Below are 6,145 nucleotides of genomic sequence, written 5' to 3' on the forward strand. Positions count from 1 at the left end.
CCCTCCCGCAGCACCCCTCAAATAAAGACCGGTACCGGCCTCCTTCTGCTCCCCTCGGCCAGGGTCTTGCTCTAGCAGGCAATTCCGGCCATCTCTCTCCTGGGTTTGAAAGCTGTCATTGACTTCTCACGGACTACAGTGTGGTACTGTGTGTGCAGCCTGTGGGACCTCAGCGATATTGTAAAATCCTGGTGAATGTTTGCAGCTACAGAGGACATTATGCTGAATTTAAAGACCCAAGAACAGTATGACATCTTATTTTCAAGTTTTCTATCATAGTGCACAAAAACTATTTCAATAAATTTTAATGAAAGTATAGATTGCATTAATAATATAAAAATAGAAATTATAAAAATTAAAAAATTAAAAAATTTAACCACCTGGACAATTTAAAATGTATCTTAAATTATTCTTGTATGAAATATATTTATGCCAATACTGCCAAATATCTAGATAGTGAAAATGAAAATTCTAGATACCAAAACTTGTATGACTGATCTAAAATGATATTCATAGAAAAATCAATAGATCTAATCACATGTACCTACTAAAAGATATGGAATAAAATTTTAATTAAGTACTTAACCATATTTAAAATAAAGAGGATTACAGTGATTGAAATAAATGTAAAGGTTAGATAAATACTAAAACTGATAAATAGAACCAAGAACTGGCACTTTAAAATAATAATAAAATAGAAAACCACACAGCAGCATGACCATACTCTACTAAAACCATCTGCAAAGTTATTGAATAGGAAGACTCAATATTTGAAAAATGTGGATTGTCCCTGAATTAAACGTACAAATTTGGTGCTGTTCAATGAAAATACCAACAGGTGTGTTGTTGCTGTTTGTTTATTTGCTTGTAACTTGATAGACTTATTCTAAATTCATCCTGAAATGCAAACATAAGAATCATTTGGAATAACCTTAGCTAGAAGAGTAACAACAGTGAATAAGCTAAACAATTTTAAGATTTATAAAACATAGTAATTACGACTCTATGGTCCCACCACAAAAATATAATAATTCCATGACTCAGAGACTGAGTTGAATACCTGTTAAAATTTGGCAAACATTAATAACATTTCAGAACACTGAGGAAAAGGAGAATTATTCAACAAATGGTGCTGAAATAACTTATGAGGTGTTTGAAAAACTAATGTAGCTAAATCTTCATCCCTCACTCTAAAATTGAGCCCATATGGACTAAACATTTAAATATAAAACATAAAAACAAAAGTGCTAGAAAAAATCATGCTGTTTAAAAAATAATTATCTTGAGAATGTGACCAAAATCTATCTGTTAAAATGGAGTGTTTAATACTTATTCTAAGAATTAAATGTATGGTAACCATCAACAAAACCAAAATAAAAAATAAACTAGGAAAACCATCTAGCAATAATTACACCACAGGCAAAGGGCTTAATTTCTTTAAAATACAAAGAGATTCTAGAGTTTATAACTTTAAATCCCAAAACTTCCTAGAAAAGTTGGGAAGAGTGAGCAAGAAGCTCACAAGAAAGGCAATATGAGGAGTCAATATACTTAGAAGTAATCTATCAACTCTGTCCAAAAATTAATGCAAATTTAGATGCACTTAGATGCTTAGACACCATTTTAATCATATCACATTGGGCATTACAAGAAAAATCAGTTTCTTAATTATTGGCAACTGTGTGGAAAATTTGATAGCAGGGTTAAAATTTAGTTATAACATTTTGCAGAGCATTATGGCAGTTTCTTTCAAAATTTAAAATGTGTATCTATCTTGTGATATAATAATTCTACTATGATTATGCCTGGTAAATATATACATACGAGTTCATAAAATATATGTGTAAGGATATTCATGGCAGAATTTCCTTTTAGTGACAAATACCAGAAATCTCTAAGACCAATGTATGCATGCGTATAAGACAGAAAGAAATTAAGATGGGAAGAACAAGAGAATGAATAAGCCATGGAACTGACGTAATTTGCTGCTCTGCCTTTTGAGCAAGTAAACTGCGTAAGAATGGACCCTTTGGCCTTGCCGGATTGCACAGAGAATATTCTGAGTTCACCTGAGTGCATAGTCAGCCAGTCCCACAGCTGGGACTATAGAATCAGTAAAATCACATGAAAGCCAAGGAAAGTTATGTTTTCTTGTTTTGATTTATGATCTCGAAACATCTTTTAAGGAGAAACCCATTCCACAAAGCATTGAGGCGAAGCAGTGATTAGGCATTTAGAATCCCTGCAGCCACCATGGGAAAGAGGTCCATGTTTACACAAAAAGGTACAGCATGTAGAGGGAGCCTGGAAAAATCCCCTCTGCATAGAAGTGTCCAACACCAAGGTACCTTCAGTCCTCCCCCACAGTAAAATGCACAACAGTTTTCTGGAATAGTTTGTGAGATTTAGTTTTATGTCCATTTTCTTGCCACACATGTAAGAAATAGATCACATTCCCATAGTCAAGTTGATGGTCTTATTACGAAGACAACATGTACATGGGATTTTGAATTTCAGATCTGAGGTCCTTCGTAGGCAGCGTCACAGGATGGTACAAGTGAAGAAACGCAGTTCTAGAGGACTTCTGTTGTGTCAATAAAGAGAAAGGAAGAAGAGTTTGGGCACTATCTCGGCTGACAACTGGGGCGTTTTGGACATGGCCAACTTTCCTGGCTCCGCGGAATCTGTCCCACAGTGAGTCTCCGCTAGGCATTTTGGGGCTGCATCTGGCTCCTTTGCTCCCTCGCTTTATGCCAGACGTTCACCTTAGGAACTAAACTGTGGACCGCCCCCTCCTCAGGCCAGTCCCCCAGTCATGGCAAAACCCATAAGAACCCGTGTTCAGAACCATCTGAGTGCTGCAAATGATTACTTAACAGCCTATTGGGAAACATTTTAGCCTCTTGGTTGCAAAAAGGTCTTCAAAAGTAACAGGGCAAATAGTTCTAGGTCTCTGTGACCCAAAATGTGGAATGAAGTCGAAGAATTATTAGAGTATCTTAGAGAAACCTGAGGCCATTCAGCCTAATGATTTAGTGATGGTGTCTGTCACTGGGTTAGAAAAACATGTGGCTTCTAGCTTAGTATTTATTCAGCGACAGTCACTGATGTTGGTAGTGCTGGCTGTGGGACTCCTTCTGTGTCCTCCATATTCTAAGGCAACAGTTTAAATACTCCAAAAAATAGATTTATTTTGTGATATGTTCAACATTTAGAAAATTAAATGATTAGGTCAAAACGATAAAGTGAAAAGGTAATGAAAACCCAGTAACTGAAAAGCAGACATCGCACTGAGCATTCAATTGGTACCTATGAGGTATAAGATAAATAGTAATTTGCTTTCCTATTTCAGATTTAAAAAATCCACAAATGGCAAAGTAGAGTCATTTCACAGGGAAATGCAAAGAGGAAAAAAAGAGAGTCCCCCCTTTTTTAAATTACATTTTTTAACATGAAGACAATCACAATTAAACCTATACTGACCTCTGGTGGTCAAATTTAAAAACGTATTTATACTAGCCAAATTAAATGGTGATTTAATATACACTAATAACTAAAGGTAAGGCAACGAAATGTCTCACTTGGTGTGCCTATTAATGACTAGTATTTCATTGCATTTTATGAATATACCACAATTTGTTTATCTTTCCCCCCTGTTCATGAACAGGGGATTATTTCCAATTTTCAGCTACTATGGACAATTTTGTACAAGACTTTCCTATGGATATACGCATTCATTCCTTTCAGGAATATACTGAGGAGCTGTTACAAAATGATCAGGAGTGAGGTTAAATGAGCATGCCTTTTTATGAACACAGTTGAAAACCTCCCCAATTCCTTTCTCTGTTTATGATGAACATTTTCACTATAGCCTCAGACACATGGAACAATCTCCAAAAACAGCGCAGTTGACCCTTGAACAGCAGGCATCCACTTATACACCACGTCTTTCAGTCAATGCCTCTATGGTTTTGAGCTGAGGTTGGGGCTGCGTGAATGCAGAGGGCGGACTGCGCGCCTGCACCCGGGGTGTCCGACCCGCAGCCCAGGATGGCCGTGAATGAGGCCTAACACAAAATCATAAATCTACTTATCTTTTTTTTTTCCCCATCAGTTTTTATTAGTGTTTGTGTGTTTAATGCGTGGCCGAAGACAACTCTTCTTTTTTCACTGTGACCCAGAGATGCCAAAAGGTTAGACAACTCATCATTTCATATGGAGACCTGAGCATTTATAGATTGGGGTATCCACAGGGGATCCTAGAATCAATTAACCCCCCACAGATACAGAATGACAAGTAACTGTGTAGTTAAGTTTTGGGGAGTCAGATTTTTGACTGTGTAGGACCTCAAACCCCTGCATTGTTTAAGGGTCACTGTAGTACCAAATTGTGTAACCAAGAGTTTAAACTCAAAATCTCTTTTATGGTTGAAGAACTAAATATCATCAAATAAATGACTTACTATATGTAGGATTTAACACATATATAAATTTATGTGTCAAATCACCTGGGCCACAGTGTGGGCAGATATTCGGTTACACCTTATTCTGGGTGTGTCCGTGAGGGTGTTTCTGGATGAGATTAACATTTGCGTAGGTAGACTGAGTAAAACAATAGCCCTCCCCCCCCAAAGGCCTGAAGCAAAGGAAAAGGCTGAGTAAGAGAGAACTCAGTCTCTCTGCCCTTGTGTGAGTTGGACAAGGGTCTTTTCCAGCTCTCAGAGGACCTGGACTTGGACTAAAACTTGGCACATTAGCTCTCCTGGTTCTTGGGCCTTCAAACTCAGACTGGAATCAACACCATCATCCTTTCTGCTGCTCAGGCTTTTGGACTCAGGCTGCAACTACACCCCAGAGCTCTCCTGGGTCCCCAGCTGGCCAGCTGCAGGCCTTGGGGATTCTTAGCCTTCACAGCCACGTGAGTCAATGATTTATAGTAAATCTCTCTATAAATATACAAATATAGAGGTCACTCCAGCATCAATATAAACAAATGACAAGGAAGTCACAGCACACATACTAAACTTCTGTGTTTTATTTTATTTTTCACTTTTCTCAGGATCTTTAAAAAGATAGAAGTATAATTGTTTTCCAGAGAGAGAGTTTGTCTTTAATATTAAAAAAAATGACACGAGTTCCCCTGTGAAAACTTCAGCAGCTAGAAAGCAACTGAATTCACTCTGATGTCCTCTGTTTGCTATCTGTTTGCTATCTGTCCTGTTTTCTTATCTAATTTTTGCCAGACCTTTTTCTATACCAAGATGCTTTCCTGGAATGCTTCACACAACATTCCAGACATTTGGTTCTTTTCCTTTTTAAAGAAAAGAAATCTGACGACACACTGTATTTTATTCATAGAGGAAGAGAAGTATGGCCCACCCCATATTCTCTAAAGATGAAATGCTCAATTCCGTTCAGGCAAAGAAGCCACTTTTTAAAACCTTCACAAGTATTTTCTACTTGTGTTACTTTGCGGTTCTGCCACACCTTTATCTCAACAGCAGTATTGCCAGTGCTAATGGTCGTGGGGCGCATTCATGGCTCTTACTCTGTGCCATGTCTCAAACACTCATGGAGTTAGAGATACCCGTACTCGTTGCCTAGGGATGTCACAGTAGTTACACAAATTTGATGGCTTACAACTGAAAGTTATTTTCTCACAGTGACAGCTGCTAAAGGTCTGAAGTGAGCAGGGCTGGTTCTTTCTGGAGGATCTGAGGGCAAGTCCCTTTCCAAGCCTGGCTCCTAGATCGCAGGCACTTACAGCAACACTTAGCCTCGACTTGTAATTCCACTGCGCAAGTCTCTGCCTTTGTTTTCCTGTGGCTCTCTTCTCGGCATTTCTGACTGTGTATACAGTCCCATACAGAATGGCATTAATAGTAGATTTGACACTGAAGAAGGAAAGTGAACTCAAAGACAAAACAGACACTACTGAAAATAAAACAGACTAGAACTGAATAAAAATGAACAGAGAATCTGTGAGATGCAGGAAAAATTAAAGTAGTCTAATATATGTATAGAGTTCCAGAAGAAGGGGAAGGGGGTGGGAAGCAAGAGCATGTTAAGGAACTAAATGAAACAGAATAAATAATGTAGAAGAGCACAAATCAATACATAAAAGATAAAAACACAGTAGGGAAAA

The sequence above is a fragment of the Artibeus jamaicensis genome, unplaced genomic scaffold, assembly GCF_021234435.1.
Source record: "Artibeus jamaicensis isolate MK-2021 breed Jamaican fruit bat unplaced genomic scaffold, CSHL_Jam_final scaffold_537, whole genome shotgun sequence".
NCBI lineage: Eukaryota > Metazoa > Chordata > Mammalia > Chiroptera > Phyllostomidae > Artibeus > Artibeus jamaicensis.